The sequence below is a fragment of the Crassostrea angulata genome, chromosome 5 (assembly GCF_025612915.1).
Source record: "Crassostrea angulata isolate pt1a10 chromosome 5, ASM2561291v2, whole genome shotgun sequence".
Taxonomy (NCBI): domain Eukaryota; kingdom Metazoa; phylum Mollusca; class Bivalvia; order Ostreida; family Ostreidae; genus Magallana; species Magallana angulata.
The window spans coordinates 9,735,834-9,758,468 of NC_069115.1; the positions used below are offsets into that span (position 1 = coordinate 9,735,834).

General features: G+C 33.5%; 2 pseudogenes; one reads left to right on the top strand and one right to left on the bottom strand.

The window, feature by feature from the left end:
• LOC128184124 (uncharacterized) overlaps positions 1-16,532 on the top strand; it is a 171,984-nt pseudogene extending 155,452 nt beyond the window's left edge.
• A 2,232-nt stretch (positions 16,533-18,764) lies between these two features.
• Positions 18,765-21,603, bottom strand: LOC128183778 (uncharacterized; annotated as a pseudogene).
• Positions 21,604-22,635: the final 1,032 nt, after the last annotated feature.

Below are 22,635 nucleotides of genomic sequence, written 5' to 3' on the forward strand. Positions count from 1 at the left end.
AAGGCAATTGACTTATCACTGCTTCTACACTGCGATTAGCTGCGTTCCTTGAGCGCGCCGACGGAGCTCTTGTGGCGCTGTTGGAGATCTTACGGCGCTGTCACGGCGATCTCACTACGCTTCAACGGCGTGTTTATCAGAACGCCGAGCCACGGCGCGTACTTTGTGCATGTTCAAAGTGCGCGCCGTCGCATGGCATTCTTCAATGTTCATGGCGATCCCACCGCGACGGACGAAGATGCCGTTGCGTTCTTCGGGGCTGTAGGAGACTCTACTGCGTTTACCTTGGCGTTTTACATTATTTAAGGACGCAGCGGGATCGCCGTGAGGACGCAGCTCCGGTGTGACAGAGGTTTTAGCAGGCAGATACATTTATATAATATGGATTAATTTGATGCGATTTTAGTTTTGAAATAGAGAACTTTCCTATGCCGGAACGCGGTTAGACTAATTAACGTCACAGTGGAAAGGAAGGGCGAGTTATCCATTGAACAGATACTTTATATCTGTCAACTTTGGTTTAAAATACATATAAGGAAGTGAATATGCATACACTAGCATTTTTCATACATTTTTGTAACACAACAGATTGGCAGTTAACCTTTTAAATATTTTGTAGACAATGAACATATTGTGCTATTCGTCTATATTAATAAATGATGTATGAATAGAACGGGAAAGTTAAATCGGATGGGGGGGGGATGTGTTTCCCAGTAAATTTGTTAAGACATACTTTTACATGTATCTGATATTCTTATTTGGAACAATAATGAAAAATGATAATGAAATTTGCCTTAGAGAAACAAAATTTAGGCTGAAGATATGAAGAAAAGATACCCAATCAATGGTGTAAAATAAGATAAAATAAAGTTTGCTATTTTTTTTAATCAGCGGCAACAATGAGAGTTAAGGTCACGTTAATGTATATAACACCCATATTAGTTTAGGTTTCCCATCCCAGCTAGCTCTTTTAAACATCCAGACATGCAGTTTTTTTTATTTCTATTTTAAGAAGTATGTCAAGAAAGCAATTAAGAAAATTGTGGAGACACAATATATACAAAATTAAGATGAAAAAAAAAACATGGTTCAACATATTAAGCTTAAGCATTGTATCATTTTAGGTGTAAAGTATTAATCGAGTGATATCATCTAGTGAATAAATAAAACAAATGGAATGGCAGGTATAATAATTCAGTTCAGTAAAATTTATTCAATTTTTGTGGACTGTAGTCCGAGATTTATTGGAGATCGCAGAGAAAATAAATGCAGGTATCCAACATTTGGTTTTCGTTGTGAAAGGAAATGTGACTGCAGACGACAGTTGTGCCATTTCAGAAAGGGATGCCCGCCTCTAGGTGAGTTGATTTATTTTTTAAACTAAAACAGATCATATTTTTTTTTACCGTTTTCCTTTGAAGACGTTATACAGAGTTAAATGACATCTAGTTTCCGAACTGTGCACTCTCTCTTCTTAAGCGCTAGGATTAGTAAACAGTATATGGTGTAAACATTTACATTTGATTCATACGCTGATGATCTAACTGACGTACGACAAAACAGAAAAAGCAAAAGAAAAAACTGACGAAGAATGAAATTCATTCTGTTTTTAATTAGAACTAGATTTAAGCAATATTCTATGATATCTTTTGAAAATAGGTGTTCTTTTTCTTTTCGTATTGTTGCAAACACATGTACTAATAATGTGAAAATGTACGGTTAAGCTAATATCAGTAAGGTAACTTGCAAATTTAATATTGTAAATGCAGTTGCATCAATTTAATTAGAGTAGTACACACATTTCTGATATAATTTTCTCCTACTACCTGTGATATTAACTAACAAGCATATGGTATGCTTGCCATTGCGATTGGTTTTTTTTTTCATTATTACGCACACATGCTTTAAAAGCATATATTGAAAATCCGCATTATGACCATGGTATTTAAAGGAAGGGGACGTTAATATGAAAAAGTGAATCTCCTTTGATAACTTACTGTTGTTCTAATTTTATCAAAAGATGATAATCTTTACTAATAAAAGGGTACATTTGTTCTTATATGATCTTTCATTGGTTCAAACAAATCCTCTACGTTTAAATTGTTAATTCTAAAAATATTTCAATGTTATCATACACTACACGACAAATTTTACAATAAATATTTTCCCCTAAAACATTTAATGGAAAACTAATAAAATGTTGACATTTTTAATGCAACTTATACATTGTATATATGATAAATCTAATATTTCGCGCTCAGGATCCGGACGGTCTGTTTTGCCATTAAACACAGTTTAACTATAAATGTTGCTTCATTAAACCGTACTGTACATTTTAATGGTTCTCCGATTAATACAAAAGAAAGGTTACGCCTGTCAATTGAGTTTTACACCTTTTCATCTGCTAGCCACCAAAAGTAGCTAGTATAAATACTCTGACTTCTCAAATCACTTTTAAATACTACCAGCATTGCTGGTTAGACATGATTAGTCACGCTTCACTGCACGTGCCTAGGGTATCAATACATTGAGCACCTTTCAAGTGACACCACTTTTTAAAACACTTCTCTACTTCAAAGAAAGAATCTCTACTTATAAATTCAGACTTTTTGCAAATAAACTACAAAATGCCTGCACCAGAGTAACTACTTACACCTTTGGTATTCCAATACGTTTGAGATGATGTCTGTTAGCTATAATTAACTTTTACCTGATAAGTAATTACTTTAAAATTAAATAAAAACTTACTTTCATTTTCGATAATCAAGTCTGAAATATTAAAAATAAGAGTAAGGTGGTGGATACGCTTTGGAGGATCAAAGTCAGGGGTAGCTTACATCAAAATACTAGTATATTCTTGCAATGCAATAATATTGAATGATTACGCAAAGAGTGAATACATTTACTGGGAACTTATTTAGAGTATACATGTAAGTTAAGATTTGACAAATGTTAAATTTTACAAATGAGCCAATTCGTTTTTGGAATGCGCGATTTTAGTTTTGATAATTATTCGCTTGCAAAGCCCGACCTCTAACGAGAGAATGGGATAAAACTTTCCAGAACCGGTTAACCTAGAACGCAGGTTGACTAATAAACGAAAAGTGTAGGACGAGTTCATCATGCGTCGCAGGTAGATGCCGGACTTCGATAAATACAAAAAAGTTGACAAATAAACATGAACAATTTGATGCGATTTTAGTTTTTATGGTAAGAACATTCCACAGCGAGGTGCCCAGATACGGGTTCACTAATTAACTTCATGGCGGAAAGTGTGGGACAAGTTATTTTGAATCCGACGTTGGTTTAAAATATGGAAATAAATGTGCATACACTAGCGGCTTTTTTTAATGATTTTTTAACATTATTTTAAACATTTTTATTCCACGAAAGATTGGTAGTAAACCTTGGACATTAATTTGTAAACAAAGAACAGTTTGTGTTTTACGTAATAAATGCTGTACATTTATGCATAAAACGGTGAAGTTAATTAGGGTGACCCCCCCCCCCCCCATTTTTTTAAAACAGACTTTTATCGAACATCGCAATCATAAACATTTATAGTAATGTAAATTATATTGAAATTTGACTTAAAGTACAACATTTAGAGAGAGGTGCAATAAATAGCAGCAATGATGTAGCCCTCACCTATTTTTTATATATATCTGATGTGAAAAAAAATAGGGAGAGGGCTACACTATTGTAGCTATAACTACCCAGTCGCTGCTTTGATATAAAAAATTTAAAAAGTTTGATTTGTCAGTCAGCTGCAACAGAATAAAGGCAACGTACATGTATATATTATCCATTTCAGTTTATTTTTTTCATCCATGCCCGCTGCTCGATCTAATTATCCAGCCATGCGATTGGTTTTTTATTTCAATTCTAAAGAATAAGTTAAGAAAGCAAATCGGACAAAGCATATACATAATGAAATAAAATGTGATTCATCATATTACGCATTATATCATATAAAGGTGTAGAGTGTTAATTCCCGTGCTTGTGCGGGTTTTCATATAATTATCACTTAATAAATCTAGAACGCTTTTAATAACTTTGTGGTATTTATATTTAAAAAAAGGGTATTTTAAACAACGTGTGTCTTGAACCTGAAGTATAGGAAGACAACAATAAGTAAACATTTCAATTGATCGGAAGTGCATTGGTGAACAATTTACGTGTAGATATAGATTTTTAAAAGAGCATGGTAATGATTTTGGTCATTTTTTTTTCCCGATTGTATTGTTTACAATGCATCAGTCAGGCATTTTAATACGCAACCAAAATTTGAATGTCATTGGTTTAGTTATAAGCAAGTTACAGAGCAAACAATTCTTTACCATGTAAACAAATATTTTGTGTACATCTTAAATGCTGAAGTAAAAATTCCATTTTTAGACCTAAAATGGATTTGTTAAATGTAAGGAACTGTTTTTTTATGCTTAAGTCCAAAATGAACATAGACAAATCAGCTTAAAAAGGATTTTACCGGTATATTGAACATCTGTAAACAAGAACAGGCCCCGGGGCCATAAAACTTAGACGAGCTCACTTTTGATCTAAGTCTCACTTTTCCACTATATGTTCCTTTTATAAAAGTGAGACTTAGATCAAAATTGAGCTCGTCTAAGTTTTATGGCCTCAGGACCAGGACGCGAGCCTTATTTACATGACAAAGAATTGTGATCCCTGTGTCTTGCTTATAGCTCTTTGACTGACTCTCAAATTTCATTTGGTCATTTGAAATTCATTCTTAACGCATAATAAATGATAGAAACATAAAAAATTATTCTGACTAAAATCATGACCATGAATCATCTATCCGGACGATTCGACTTAGTAACGAAATAGCCAGGATAAATAAAACTTCTCTGTCTTTTAATTTTATTCTTGAGGAAACATGAGAAAATACCAGTGGTAGAAAGTCATTTCTTAACAAATTTTTGCATATAGCGCATCTCTTTAAACGTATAACTCTCACAAAGTTTTCAAGATAAAATTATTGTTTGCAGTTGCTTTTTCATTTTCACAAAGTGTGCATTTTACTTGACATGTATTTTGTTTTGGTGAAATACCAGTTACATACATTGAACTTAGTACTTTTTTCCATTATATTGCACACACGGTGCAGATAACTCCTCTTGCCGTTTTCAAAATATGAAGCTATTGTCAGTTCAACTGCAGAGATATGCAAAATAAAAATAAGAGTCATACTTTGAGTTTTTGATAAGTATGTAAAATACTAAACAATAAAATGACGAAAGTATTCATACATCTTTTTTGCTGTATGATGTCCTTTCTGTATTTCAGTTTGGTTTGTAGATGGCATTTCAAGGCTAACAGATAATTACATTTAGAAAACTCACAGTGCAATCATATGTCACCTGCATGTAGAAATCATCTGCAGTATACACAATCATACATATAACAATTATTAAATTGTGCATTCGTTTCTGTAGATTTTGTCATAATAAAGGATTTAATTTTTTTTGAAAAATGATGTATTTTTGATGCCTTCATATTCCAAGTGTGTGCAGATATACATTTAATTTCTGTTTTTGTGTAAAATACATGGGTAAGGGTGATCCATATATATTTTTTTAATATTGTTGATTCAATTTATATATTGCAATGATTCGGGAAAATTTGGATATTACTTTTAGTCTTCTAATTGGTAAATTTAAGAAGGAATGTTTTGGATATAACTTTTTGAAATCTAAAACCAAATAACTTCATAAAACATGAGTGACACAAAATGGGCGTGCCTTATAGCATAACCGAAAAACGGTATGGGCTGCGCCACACAGTAATACATATGATACATACGCGAGTATGTTAAGGCAACTTTGAGTTTAATGACCGTTGATATTTTGCAAAATTTAAAAATTGTTTATTTTTACGAAAACAGTTCTGAATATTATTATCAAGTGAATGTGTTCGCCATGATATTATTTTTCTACTTCGGAATCGAGCCGAACATTAAAGCTGCCGTGCCATGGTATCATGTGACAGTTTAAAAATATATAAAACTGTTTTACCTTAACAACAAATCAAAAAGTGTAACACTACCCCGAAATTCATTTGTATGTATGATACCATAATTTGATCGGCAATTTGTTCATGTTTATGAGTATAACTGCTAGAATCCTATTGATAATCGCATAGAATGAATAAAATTGTCATTATTTATTGGAAACCTACTCGACTTCTTCAACTTCACCTAAAATACTTCGTATTTTTTTTTATTTACAACAACATAGTTCAGGATTCTAGCAACACTTTTCAAGTAGTTTAGGTCACATGCGTTTGATATATGCCGAATTTAATTTTCATAATATTCGGGGTTGTTTTACAATTTTGCCTTTTTGGTACACACTGATAGAGAAAAGGCCGGTCAAGCCACATAAATGGTTGTCTGCTTACCTTACAGCGAGCGCAGCCCTACCGGCAAGGCGTGTGTGAATAGAAAATTCAGACTAGTTGCACATTCATTCAATGGAATTTTTGGCGTCAGTAAATCGGACCAGTAATGCATTGTTTTAATCGTCCCAGTAGTTCCCTGTAATCATAGCAATTTTCAACACTTCACACTCTCACGAGAATCAGCAAAACAATAAAAACAATAACGATGTATACGACATACAGTCAATGGTACCTCTAAAGTTCACTTCAGTACACTCTCAATCAAAGATAATTGAGTGACGTCACAAAGGTTTACACATAGATCCGATAGATTTTTTTCGGCGTCAGTAAATTTTGACCCACAATTCATAGAACCAATGGTTTCCAACCTCATGTTCTCGCGAGAATCAAAGTACATATAAATGTGTTATTTTAAGAACATCATGCTTTTTAAGTAAATAAAACAGTATACTTCGCGTACTTTTATTTCTCAGGGGAGTTTTACTTTACAAAGACAGACGACACTTCACTAACGTGAACTTTGACGTCACAATAAGGGGAAATTACTCTAACTGAAGTTATTGTAAATCTGCTGAAAATCCTCTCAAAATCTTGCAAAGCTAAAGAATGAGGACATTTCTTCAGATATAGGAAACAGTTGTAACTTGCACTCATTTCAATGAATGCTAACATTTTATTCATTATAATTACGGCAATTTCAAGGAACGTACACATAGCATCGTTTTTTTAAAGGGGGTGGGTGGATATGGATGGCAGTCTCATCCAAAAAATCTTTACAAGCAAAAAGAAAAAAAAAAGGATTTTTCTATAAATCTGAAAAATTCTAATCCTTCAGCTCTTTAGCAGTTCAATGGTTTCTTTATTTTCACTTCCATTTATTACATGCTCCCAATCCCATGGTGGGGGGGGGGGGGGGGGGGGGGGGCTCTATTTTCTTTCTATAATATGATAAGCCAATTTTTTAAAGCGTAAATCAAAAAAAAATTGAAATTCATTTGTTTTAAGTAGAGGGGCAACTCCATGATAAGTAGGTTGTGCCTCTGTGATAAGTCATTTTTGTATGTAAGTTTAAGAAAAAATTTCTACTGCAAAAATGGGGATGAACTGACGTACTTTACAATCGCTTTAAAAGAGGAGATAGAGTGCTCATAAATAAATAACGAATCTTATAAACTATAAATCATGTAAATTTACTGAAAAATAATTATGTTTTATTTTATTTTGCAATTAAATTTATTGAAGTTGTTAATTTTATTGATTTATCGTAATTCATTGTTTGATCACATGCTGCGCTCGCCCCAACGGTCGCACCGTAAAACATATTAACACTCGGTAATAAATCAAAATATCCATGCCTGTATTATCCTGATTATATCCAAAATGACATGCATCTAAATAGTGTGTATCAGTATGAAATAAGAGTTATTTCAGCATTGTTTACACTGCATTCCGATGATTTGTCTCCCGACATTGATCGTCTCTATTAAACACACTTGTGACGTCATCAATGATAATTATATGTAATAATTATAGAGAAATCGAAGATATATTCAGTTAGAAGAGTTTCTAGTGACATTTTGATAATTTCGGTCGGAGCGTGATTTGACCACGCCCAACCGAAATAATTACCTCATAATACTCAAAGAATGCTTCCTTATTCCTTTGATAATAACATATGATTGTCGTTATACACAAGTGAGTAAATCAGCATACATATGACCCTCCATATTCACTAAAATATAAATCGTTGCTTACGGGAGACTTATTTTTTAGGAAATACAAAGAGAAGATTTACGGATAGGGCTTTCATCATTTAAATACAGATCTTATCAATAGCACATAGCGCCCTGCGATATTATTAATATCTGTATTTTCATAAAATTTGGCTTTCTGGTTTATTTATATTTTGACATTCCAACATATGAAGACCATGCTATCAAGGGGAACACTTTTGAAATGTTTATTTGCATTTGTAATCGATATTTCTTAATATTATTTGTAGAATTTCAAAATTACATAAGATATATATTTTTCGATTTAAAATTACTTAAATATATATTTTACGAGTTAGGGTATAAATGATTATTGTAGATAAAAAGCAATATATATGATTCTGTAAGCAATTATATTAGGATAATGTTGAAAGATAATATGAAAATTTTAGCATAATAAAAGAAGAAGCCGTCAAACTTTTCTATCCCAATTTCGATGTTTTAAAACATATATTAAAAGCTTAAAGGTTAAAGAAAAACTTTTAACTAAAAATAAGAACATTATCAAATTTATAACATTTAATCCCCAAGGTAGGGTCATTGATATTTCCGAGCCCGATGACTAAAATCACCCTATAATGAGCACTAGTATTAATTTTAAGTTTGGCCAGCATCTCTCTAACTAGAGATGGTGCTATCATACTTGATTCGCAGTAGTTGAGAACATAAAGTTTAAAATTACTATTTAATAAATCCATTTCTTAACAACAATTGTGTTTAAAGGGGCATGGTAACGATTTTGGTCAAAACTTTTTTTTCCGATGATTTTGGTCAAAACTTTTTTTTCCGATTTTAAATTCTACAATGCTTCCGTAATGCATTTATAATAGGCAACACAAATTTGAATGTCATTTATTGAGTTATAGACGAGATAAAGATCTTACAATTCTTTGCTGTGTAAAGAAAGATTTTGTTTATATTTTAAATGTTTTTGTAATTCAATTTCAATTTTAGACCTAAAATGAATTCGTTAACAATAGGAACTGTTTATTTATGTTTAAATTGACAAAGACGATCGATAAACCACCTTAAAAATAGTGACCATGACCCTAAAACTTGAATCTGTTGATTTAAATATAAATATTTATTAGCTAATATCTAAATGCAATTCTGTCTACCAAGCTGAAGCTAGCAGCCAATAACAGAACCTATAGATGTATTCATTACAATATTTCGTTAGCTGAATGGACTTTTGTATAGGTCATAGACGCCTTCTAAATCTTGTAATGAATACATCTAATTAAGGGTCTTGTACGGTAAAGCTAATATCTGTAAAACAACTTGCAACTTTGATATGATATTAAATTAAATGATATCAAATTACAGTTGACAATTTTATTTTTTAGAAATACGACCCATGCAGTTATGTATTTCCCCTAATATACATGCATTAATCAATATCATTTAACAAGCATGTGATATGCATATCATTACGACCTTTTAATTTTAGGCATATAATAGCACATGAAAATGAAAAAAATCCGCATGGTGACCATGGACATGTATATCTGGATTTCGGTTAAATTTTTGTGAACACAAACGTCTTTTATTACACTTATGCCTTTTTATTTAAATCTGGGTGACTATAAGGCTAACATTAGATGCAATAGCGTACAGAGCATAAATATTCATAGTCGTTTTCCTTCGTTTAGCAATAGTCAGCCCTTTTTTTGTTTAGTAAGGCATATTTTATCTGTAAGTTTCCGTTTGTGTTCATAAAAATGTAATCAAGTTTCATATCCTGTAACAATTTTCATATACACGTCTTTTATCACAGTTTCTATAAATTTTAAGTCGCCTTTACAGAAATTTGCATTCGCCTTTGGCTGTTTTTGATTCGGTTTATATGGGAACCCCCTTTAAAAAAGCCTCTCTTACCATATGTCAGTCTTTTTACCCGCACTTTCTTAAGAAAGGGTATATTGTTGTTACCCTGTTCCGTCCGTCTGTCCGTCCGTCCGTCCGTCTGTCACGTTTTACTTTCTCAAACTGCTCTTACATCTTATAAACCAGCAAACTGAACATTTGGGGTGTCATGTTGTTTTGTAAAAAGGTTTCAAAACTTCTCTGGTAGTCCTGGGGGTCAAATAATTGTTTAAAAAAATACGTTTTTTCACAAAAAACTTTCTTCCTCGAGCTCCTCCTACATTTTCAACAGTAGACAACTCATTTCTTGGAATATGTTTAAGGGTATCCTATAGATGCGCAATAAGGTTTCGGAATTTTTAATTTTGTCCTGGGGGTCATTTATTGGCTGAATAATGACAGGTTTTTTTTTACACAAAAACTGGTTAAAAAACGTCATTTTATTTGGTAGTAGCCAAATGATCTTTTAGAATATGATCGGGGGTGTCATATTGAAGTGTGATCAGGTTCTAGAAATTTTTTTTTATAGAGGGGATCAGCTGGTAACCAAAAATGACGTTTTTTTGCAAAAAAAGTATGGTTCCCAGAACTCCTCTTACAACTTTTGGAGTAGCTACGTCATCTCTTGGGATATAATTTTGGCTGTCCTATAGATGTGCAATAATGTTTTAAAAATTAACATTTCATCCAGGGAGTCAAATAGTAGCAGAAAATTGACGTTCATCACTCAAAAAAAACATAGATCCCAGAACTCCTCTTATGATTTAATGGATAGACACATCATATCTTGGGATATGATAGGGACTGTTCTATAGATGTGCATTACGGTTTTTAAAAGTTAAATTTAACCCTGAGGCCCATTACCTACATACCGTTTGATGTCCTTTAAGGATCAAGAAAATATATGGTTAAGGGGTGGGAATCTCAACCGTTTTCAAGATATCCGTGCACTTCCTGTTCGAGGTGGGTCACGACCACCCCTGGGGCCCATGACCTACATACAGTTTGATGCCCCTTGACACAGGGAACAAGATTATATATGGTTTAAGGGTGGAGATCTCAACTGTTTTGAAGATATTAAGGGACTTGCTGTTTGAGGGGGGTCAGGACCACCCACAGGGCCCATGACCGACATAACATTTGATGCCCCTTGACATCAGAAACAAGAATATATATGGTTTAGGGGTCATGATTATAACAGTTTCTGAGATATATTGTAATTTCCAATTCCTTGGGGGTGGGGATGACCCCAGGGGTCATATTGCCAGTAACAGTCAATATATGATTTTGAAAACCCTATATTATTATCTTTGTCCGTTTTCAAGTTACCATTTACAATAGAGCCTACGATTCTTCCTACAAGGTTCAATGCTAGACCCTTTTGACCCCCCCTCCCAAGAAAAATGGTTGTCTAACCCAAAATGAGAAAAATCAAACCAGGGTGCACAACTAGATATGCAGGCCTATCGTATCCTAGAGTTTTGTACAATTCTGTTCAGCCATCTCCGAGAACCAAGTTCAGATCGGGAAAAAAGAAAAAGAAGAAGACAAAAAATAATCATACATGTAATAAGAACCGTACAAACACAATAAGAATTCCAAATTTCATTCGGGAGACTTAAGAATAAAGATTAAATAGAGATATGATCATCAAACACTAATAATTTAAAGATATTTGACAATTTCTGATTCTAAGGGTCATAACTTACATGCCAAAATGATCTGATGCGCAATGATCTAAGGAGGAATAATATCTTTGGATTAAGGTGAGGATCTCAATGGTTGTTATGATATTTGATAATTTCAAGAAAAGCACTTGGGATCATGACCTACATACCATCTGAAATGCCTTGAACAAAGAAACAATGATATATGTTCATGCTATATGATTCAATTTAAGAACCCAGATATAGATCAATCATCTATGTTTTGTAATGCTTCATATGTATACATACATGTATTAGTTTGTGTTTTGGTCTTCAATTCATGTTCATGACTGTAGTATGGCTTAGTCTTATTGTAAATTACTTTAAACAATTGTCAAATATATGACTTGGAACACCCACCCCCAAACAAACTCAAATATAAACTGTTGCCCCCCCCCCCCCTTAATTGTCGAATGATCGTTTAAAATAAAAATATAATTTGGGGTCTAAAAAGTGTTATAGATTGGTAAAAAATGTAAATCTTAAAAAAAAATTACATTACACCTTGCATAATTGACAAATGATCTAATGAGATATGATCCGAAGTCATATTTCTACCTTGGGATCAATAACTAATATTCATGCAATGACAAGTTAACATTTATAACAAAAAAAAATTCAAATGATAAATGTTTATATACTCCACATCCACACCCCCCCCCCAACAAACCAATCAAATCTAGTTATAAAGTTTCAGTCTTCTTACATTCTTACATGTAAACAGTAGCAAATTTTTAATCATTCCTTGATTGCTTTTTCTCTCCCAATGCACAATAACATTTTTGAAATTGCTTAATTCAATTTTTAAGATTTAGAAACAAAAAGTTATATGCATGTGTATTCGCCTATTTGGGGCAATTGTAAAGTCTCCTTAACAATTAAAGCAGTGTCATCATTAGGCTAGGAATTACCCATATGGACCAAACACTACATATGAATAAGATAAAATACTTTATTATTTCTAGTTTTAAAATGTCAGAGTGTCTCCAAGGGGGAATAACATATTCAACTTGATGCACAATGACACAAAGAGCAAGAATACCCGGTATATTGTTTAGGAATGAGGATCTCAGAAGTTAATAAAAAATGCAATGTATCATAATTTTCTATTTCGTAAAAAGGGGGGGGGGGGGTTAAAGACAACACCTGGGGGTCATGTATTTTACACAATTTGATGCATGATCATAATGACATTAGAAGTATATATTTTGTATTTTCCTGGTTCAGGGGGTCAGAACAGTCCCATAAGGTCATGGCCTACATCATATTTGATGCATTATAATACATTAAGAAATAAATACACCTTCCTTCCTTCCTTCCTATTATAACTCAAATAAAAATGATAGGTCTCTACACTTACTTACATGTAATACACGAATTTAATAAAAAAAATGTTTATACAGAGTCAATATGGGGTCAACTCAATAGTGTAAGTCTGACAAATGAAAAAATAATTTTTGCAATTAAAATGTCAGAAACTTTAAAAATGTGATATGATAGGTAACGATGATAAGCCTATTTAAATATTAAAAGATGGTGATACAGTATGCTGTCAAAGGGAGATCAGTTATTTAGAAAATGAAAGTAATACTTATGTATGCGCTATGCTGGCGTCTGATTATGTTCTGCTACTACATGTATTATGCTTACCTATATTGGTCAACATCATAATGATAATCCAATAAAATCACAATAATGAATTTCTTTAGCTGATCATCACAAAAGGAATGTTTATGCATGTTAACTAATCTTTTTTCTGCATATGGAAAACACATGTATATGTATACGCGAAACCCGTCTAATCGAAGAGCTGGGTAAAACTAGTACCCGCTAATGAGACCTGCAGACCTGCGTTGTGTACGTAACTTCAGACAAAGATCAATTATTTGAAACATGCATGTATCTTTATGACCTATTCTTCAAAACCCCTTGTACTATTCTATTAGTAAATAACAGCTTTATGGTGGTAAAGGACATGTATACTTCCTATTGAAATAAACAATAAAGTATAAATATAATATTTACCCCCAAAATAATGTTACCTAGCATTGAAGCACAATGGGTTAGAGCGTTTACATGTTTGTAAGAGCATTCGGGTCCAAGGTGTATTTTTGGTAGTTTTACTATTGATATAAATGAATTTTCATGGGTGGGGGGGGGGGGTCTGAACCCCTCACTCCCACCCCTTTTCTAAATCTGTCCACACGATGATGTACATGTAGGCACACAGAAGCAAATCTAAAGCCGACAAGCGCCACGGGGAGGGGGCATAATTTAATAAAATTAATTTTGTTTGTAATAATTATATAGATCATTATACTTTCTATGACATGAAATGTTAAGATTATCGATTAACTGAAAATTCACTGCAAACAGTTCAACCCCAAATTGCACATTAAGTGCTGCTCATGTGTATTATGGGAAGGGATCACATCCTTCAGTTATGAAAATTATAATTTTTAAATGTACAGTATTACCGGAGCTTGCATGTGGCCTTCGTTTTTAATTAAACTGGTACAAAACAATGTTAGTTAGGGGCAAACACTTGATGCGGGTATTACTGTCTAATGACAGCATCTAGTTTAAAATTGTTAAAACGCTATACCTAATAAAATGTGTTGATTTTCTTTTCAATATGTTTTATATTTACTCCTCCCTCTTTGTCATTGACGAATTTTACTGCTGCACTTGGTTTCTCATTGATTAATAATCTAAGTCTATCAGCCATTTTCAAATGATTCTCTACCTATGTTGCAATAGTTGTTCCATCGGTAAACGGATTAAACGGAACTAACAGGGCTTTTTTCACTACGACACAAGCTCTGGACAAATTCCTTTTTCTGTAATATTAATTAGCTGACGACATTTCATTTACAACCTTATATTCAAAATTAAAATTTCGGGTCTTTCTTTAGTCTTTATGTTATCAGTGTCCTAAAGATGGGTCCGTAAAAGGCGGGGTTTTATAAATCGTTTTTATATTGTTAAAAAAAAATTACAATTAAAAAATTAAATTATTTTCAGGGCGAACTAAAGAATAGCTTAATGATAAACATTATGGGGAATAATTATCATGCAACATTTTTTATATGAATCAGTAATAGAATATAATAGATACATAAAAGGAATAAAGATAGATAAACTGATTTTTATTTATTTATCATTATACAACAAAGAACATTCACACAAAATACACTTTGACTAGAACCTTTGTCACTCTGTTTATAGTTGTACGATAAAAGTTTACATTTAAGATATTGAGTTCTGGCAATCAGTTATTTTCAGAAATAAATTAAACGAGAAACTTTAAATATTTCGTGAACGATTATGTTCACGATTATTTTAAATATGGCGCATGTCATAAAGTTAAATTAACATACGTAAAAATGATGAAGATACCATAGCATAATACAATACATGCGCATATTCTAGTTGCGGTTTGTGAGGCGGGCTTTACCGGAAAATATTGTGATGAAAAATGCAAATTTCCAAACTATGGATATGGCTGCCAGCAGCAATGCTTATGTCCAAAAATGCGTTGCAGTACTGTTAATGGCTGCCAAAGAATGAAACTTGGTTAGTTTTTTAACAAAAATGTTTTTATTTGATATGATAATGCAGTTTTCTATATACTGATATTACATTTAATTCCTATTCGACACAATGTTGTCAATATAAGTACAAAATTATTATAGTTTAGCATTATTGTAGTGTAATTAACATCACATAAACCTTTAAATCGAATTTTCTTCAGGAAATTCTGTTAAAGCTTACTTACATAAATACATGACTACATATTCTATTTTAAATACGTTAATGATATTGTCTACGAAGGAATCATTTCACCACATCGCTTAGAAAACATTGTTGCATCTTATAAAGGAACGATTCTTGTTATTAACATCTGCATTTGTTTAAACGAGTAGATATTTTCTTAAGTTACATATTCGATTAAAGGTATGAATTACTCTAAAAAAAAATTATCTTTTTTTACCGACAGATATTATTGACACATATCTAAAGACGAAATCAAGTTCTGCTCCAAAGGAGAAAACAACAATAACAGGTCCTGATTTCTTTGGCTTCAATCGACTTCCATACGTCATATACACAAAACATAGTTTACTTGAATATAACAACATTATGATTTTACTAAAAATGAAATTGATGACTCACATAATAAGATTTGCACTAAAAATAGGAATAATGTTACATGTAATACTATTTGTCTAGGTATTACAAGAATGCAGAGTGAACCATTGGTAAATGATTCAAAGACTGACGAAGGGTTCACGTTTGTAACTCAATTAGATCCAAAACGAAGAAATGGGCCAATCAAAGGTAGTCAATAACATAAGTTCAGTTTTCAGTGTGTGCGTTAAATTTTCATAGAGCTGTATTAAGATATTCACCGCATACTGAAGGGGTATTGAACAAATAAGATCCATTCTTAAATAAACAATGTATTTCTATATGACAAGGAAAGTGAAATAAAACAATTTTGTAAAGAGTTATCTTCCTTTGATGAATAGGATAACATTCTATGTAGAGTTGTAAGGTACATTTATTTTTTTTTTTAGAAGAGGCTCTAAGTGAGCGTATAAAAAACACACACTTTACACAACCATCACAGACGAGCAAAGTTACGTGGATTCACATTGCTATTATATTTGTTGGTGGCATTCTGGCAGTATTGGTGATTGCACATGTTATTTTATCAATTATCAAGTGTGTCAATGTAAATCGCAGACCAAGGCATCCGTGAGCAAAGTTAATGGAAAAATCCGATCTGTGCCTAACTCGTCATTCATTGTTCAACTCTTGATTCAGTATCGTACTTTGCATGTTTTTATTTCAATTTTGTGTCTACTATTGTTTAAATTTTAAAAACAAAGTTTGTGTTTATTTACAATTTTAACGGTATGGGATTTAAGTTAATAAAATTACTTGTACAGAATTGCAAATGAGTACAAGATTAGCATCTGCGTTTTTTTTTTTTAAAAATAAACATGCGTTTTCACTTTTTTGCTGTTGTTTTAAGATCACCTGAGTTAACTCAGATGACCTATTGCTATCCGTTTTCGTCCGTCGCGAGCGTCGTCCATGATGTTAGGTATTCTGATATTCGGCGCAGATTTGGAGAAAGTATTATTTGTTAATTCTCATTATTAAAGCGAAGTTTTTTTTACCTATACGTCAAAAAAAAAAAATGCCAGAAATGCGAAAAGAGATGCAATGCTTTTTTGGCTCCAATTTACACCCCACCCCCCCCCCCCCCCCAAAAAAAACAAAGCAAAACAAAACAAAACAAAACAAAAAACAAAAGAAAAACAACAAAAAACAAACAACAAAAAACAAAGCAAACAAGCAAACAAATACAAAAAAAACACAGAAAGTATTATTTGTTAATTATCATTATTAAAGCGAAGTTTTTTTTACCTATACGTCAAAAAAAAAAATGCCAGAAATGCGAAAAGATATGCAATGCTTTTTTGGCTCCAATTTACACCCCACCCCCCCCCCCCCCCCAAAAAAAAAACAAAGCAAAACAAAACAAAACAAAACAAAAAACAAAAGAAAAACAACAAAAAACAAACAACAAAAAACAAAGCAAACAAGCAAACAAATACAAAAAAAAACACACAGAAAAAAAAACACAACAATACCAGATCATGTATTGAAATTAATACTGTAATACAATGTACTAACATCATTATATAGTGATACAAAGAATAATTATTCCTTAAGGATGGTATGGTTGATTTGTCAAAATTTGCGTCTTACTTCTAAAAAAAGATAGATACATTGTACTATACAAAATGATTTTTAAAAGTTTTTAAAGATATCGTCTAGCGTTAACAACAGCATGAGGAGGCTAGGTTAAAACTATTGGTAAAGCTATTGGTTTATCTCAGCGCACAGTAAAAGAATTTAGTATATAAACTACTTAGAAACAAGTCATTCACAGAAAGCGTAATGACTTGTTTAATGAAATGAATAATAAACATGAATGTCGTTTAATGGCTAATTATTCAAATTGTAAAATCTGACCTTTTTGAATTTTTAAGAAAACGTCGACCGTCTATAATCAACACTGCATGCTTGGGGTGGTTATTCTTTTTTTAATGTTTAAATTTTATTGTAATTTTTTTGCATTTCATTGGTTGTATCCGATCTGAATTAATTTAATACATGTATTACGATTTTCCTGTCGTTTTATGCATCAGTGACCTTAAGTCTGAATCAAAGAAGTTTTAAACGGTGTTGGGTTATTCATTTTAATTGAAATACTCATGTTTTTCTTTATTTACTTTTCCTTGGTTAATGGTTGCAAAGATCAAAATTTAATCACCAACATTTAACATAAAAAAATTTTGAATTAGATGTTGACAAAATATTTTCTCATGTCTTAAAATTAAAGTTTGGTGGATAACATAACCAATGGAGTCACAAGAACTATTTAAAACAAGCTTATTTATTCTTTATAAAAAAAAAGCAAAATACTACCCAAAAAAATGTTACTATCGTATTTTTGTTATGAGTATTGTTTCATAATCATTGTTGCTTTTTTTTTAACTGTTAAGTGACATTGTGTACATTGAACAGAAAATAAAATAGAATCAACTTATCATCCAGAACAGTCTTTTTTTTATTGTTTTGCATTCGGGAAATATGCATTTATGGCCAGTTTATGTGATTTTTTTTATTTTCAACATGTGACACTTATCAAAAACGAAATACAGAAAACAAGTTTGGGGAATCGCGAAATGAAAAACAACTTCACAGTATTTTATTTTAAGTTTTATTTGGCGATGATTGGCCATGGCTGCTTGAAAATGTGGGTCCAGGCGTGAATTCTTGCCTTATAGGGCATCCCTAACAAACAAGCAAAGCAAAAGGTTAAGCCCTGGGAACAGATGCCCATCTGCTTGCTCACCTAGTCCTTAATATATATACAAATGCAAATATCTGTCAATTAATATTGCTGACATAAGCACTACTGGTAAGCCAGAATGCCACCCACTGTTGGAATTGCGTGGGATTCCTTGCAGCAGCCATGACGATTGGAGGCCAACAAATACAAAGTTACAACAAACCAGGCTTCAGCTTGTCCTGCAATGGTCAGAAAGAAAACACAGCAGCAAAGAAAAGAAACGACGTACATTTATTAATAACAGTATATCAATTAAACAGCTTAAACAGTAAAAACATTGACTCAACCAGGTATAAGGGATATTGGAGGGTGGGTCAATTTTTTGAAGGATGACTGATGCAAGTACAAAATGACGTCACGGGTTTGGCCAATAGCCCAAACTTTAAGGCGGATACCACCAGTAAGGCTTATACCAGGAGGCGCAGATTATTGTGGGAATAATAGCTGTGAAATACGTGCCTAGATTTACGAGTTTATAATAAAATAAAATGTTAATATGATGAAATCTAAACATGATTTCCCTTTGATAAATGGATTTAACGCTGATTAGTTAAATCGTATTATCAAAGACGAAATACAGAAAACAAAACAAGTTTGGGAAATCGCCCAATGAAAAACAACTATACAGTATTTTATTTTAAGTTTTATTTGGCGATGATTAGCCATGGCTGCTAAAAATGTGGGAGCCAGGCATCAATTCTTGCCTTATAGGGCGTCCCTAACAAACAAGCAAAGCAAAAGTTTGAGCCCTGGGAACAGATGCTCAACTGCCTGCTCACCTAGTCCATAATATATGTACAAATGCAAATATCTGTCAATTAATATTGTTGACATAAGCACTACTGTTAAGCCAGAATGCCGCCACGAGACTATGTAAAGCATAGTCTGCGCAACCAGTAGAGCTACACCCATAAACGAGGGCTATAGGTTGAGATTAAGCTATTACAAATTAAAAAGCGGGATCAAAACACGAGGGCAGGGAATAATAATGTCCAAAGGCATAACAGTATAAGACAACTACTTGTTATAGGAGTGAAAAAGTGCCCTTGATTGAAATGATAAAGTAACAACAATGCGGTTCATTAATAGTTATACGGTCTGCAAATTGACCAAGTAAGAAAAAACACACACAATTTTTTTCTCAAGTCAACATGACTGAGACCGAGTGGACTAGGTGAAATAAAAACAACATAAAGTCACCGTCAAGTGTGACTGACTATGACCCAATTAGTCATAGCGCAGCCATGGCCCCTCGTCCCCTACTCAAGGCTACGCAAACACAGTGGGGTCGGACAAGAATGTTTGTAGTGCTTGTTGCAAGCGGTACAGAAATAAATCATTGCCCAGGCCAGAAAGATGTACTTTGTCTGTGGCAAACAAACCAGGGCTATCAATGCTCAGCTCTGGATATTTTATATATTTCCCACCCAACCTTTTAAGTGCAGATGCAACAGCCCTATTTGTTCGCTTCCTAACCTATTCTAAAGTAACTGGGTTCCTCCCACCCCTCCATACACCCCTGGGCAGAATCTGGGACCAAACTAGAGTGGTGGATGGCATCAGTCTAGAAAGTTTTTCCAAGGTTTTGATAATACTTAATCGCAGTTCAATTGAGTTAGCCCCGTTTTGCATAGGGATATTATTGCCTCCGGAATGTATGACCAAAATCTGAGGTGGATCTTCTACCTTAAGCAATGTCTTAATCTTAAAGTAAAGTTGACCCCATCTCATGCCCCCTTTGCCCTGCCAGAAAATGAATGCCTTGTGTCTATCTAGCTGTAAATCAGTGCCCCGGCAAGACTTTTTTGCATAACAAAAAGCATGTTTAATGATGGATGACCCAACAATCCAGATTCCTGTATGATCTAAAAAAAATTTACATACATGTAAATAAAAACATGAGAGAAGGTTGTCACCTTCAATACCTTAACATTTTTTAGAGGGGCTACTGTCTTATATAATTAAGCAAGGAAGAAGATTTCCATCTACCCTCAATTGCAATAGACTGCTGACTTGCTCCTGAAGCCCAAGCATTAGATGCTGCACCAATACGGAATGAATGTGTCTTGTACAACCTAGTGTCTAAACCTAATTTCTCTAGAAACATGTTGAAAACTGATACTACCTGGTATCTTGTCATCGGACTTCCTGAAATATGACAAAACAATGACCCCCTACACTTCGGCCTCAACTGTAAATATAACCTAATACAGGACACAGGACAAACAATCTTATGTGTAGACTTAAGTTGAATAGCAGCCCCCCTACCCACCTGATCAGTCTTTGAGTGATGAAGTACAATTTTAATTGTGTTGTCCAGTGGTGAATATGACACATTTTGCACTTGGATAGCATGCCCCACATCCTGCTTAGTGTTTTGTACTAACTTGCCCATTCTGAAAAACCCAAAGAATGCTGTAACAAATATAGTTGTAAAAAGTGTAGATTCATAATATGAATTGCAAATGCTTGGGAGGGTCTGGACCATGGTGGTTAAAATCTGCAAGGTAATTGGTTTTCTAGTGTCATGGTGGGGATTGCTGCGGCTCAGGCCCAGCAAAACTATCTTGGGTCCTGTCTGAGAAGCCATGTAATTTACAGTGGCAAGAAATACCTGCAATATATGTTTTTTTTATTGTGTTGGCTGAAAATTTCCGCAGTGATAGATATGACACAAAGTTGACTAAATCTGACTGAGATGGGGGCCAAACTGGCCGACTTTGATAGACTCGACAAAACAAATGGAATGCATTTACTGCAGTATCATAAAGTTTGCAGGTATTGTTTAAGCATAACTCAGAAGCTCCTGGGATCTAAGCTGTAAATCATGTGCAGAAATGATGCAGGAATTGCTGATGGCTGGCTGTTTGCTCCTGGAAAACTGGCCTTGAATCGATTCCATTGCTGTTGGGAAAGAGAATCTGCTTTAACATTGTATATCCCTGCTATATGCTTAGCTTTGAACTGAATATTAAGCATCAGACCTTGCAAAACTAATTGCCTAAGCAAATACATGACTCTTTTGGATTTTGAGGTATTACAATTGAGAATTGAAACTAAGGCCTCATTATCAGTATGAATTATTAGCCGTTTACCAGACAGATTGCTGCCTCAAATTGCAAAAGCCATAGTTATAGGAACTAGCTCCAAAAATGTTATGTCCGAGAAGATATCTGATGCCTTCCAATGGTCCGGCCACCCAAGTATGCACAATGATGACCAAAAACCGCCCCGCATCCTAAATCAGCAATACCTGCACTATCTGTATATAACTGGAGATCAAAATCATTTGACCAGTTGACCAATCTATATGATGTTACTCCATTGAAATTTTCCAAAAACATTAACCAAGTGTCAATATTCCTTCTCATTTCCTCAGTAACCCTACGCCTGGGATAAGGACGCGACAGCCCACAGGATGCATCATACAACCTTCTAACAAATGCCCTACCAGCTGGGATAGCACGAATACAGAAGTTCAGCAACCCAGGTAATTCTTGAAGTTCTAGTAAAGTAACTTTGTGTTTTTGTAAAATATGCAACAACTTGAACTTAAACTGCTGAATTTTGTCCGAGGGGATCTCAACAGTCATACTAGATGTGTTAATTTCTAAGCCAAGATACACCAGACAGTTTGCGGGACCAAGAGTTTTGTCTTCAGCTAATGGGACTCCTAACTCTGCACAAATTTCCATAAAAACACCCATCAGATAGGCATAGTCCTGTGATCCAGCTTTTCCAGCTAGTAAAAAATCATCCAAATAATGCACTATGTTGTCACAACTTGATCTGTCCCTAAATACCCATTCTAAAAATGTTGAACATTTCTCGAACTTAGCACAGCTTACAGAGCAGCCAAATGGTAAACACTTGTAAATAAAAAACATGTCCTGTATCTTAAAACCTAACAACTCAAATTCAGACTTGTGAATCG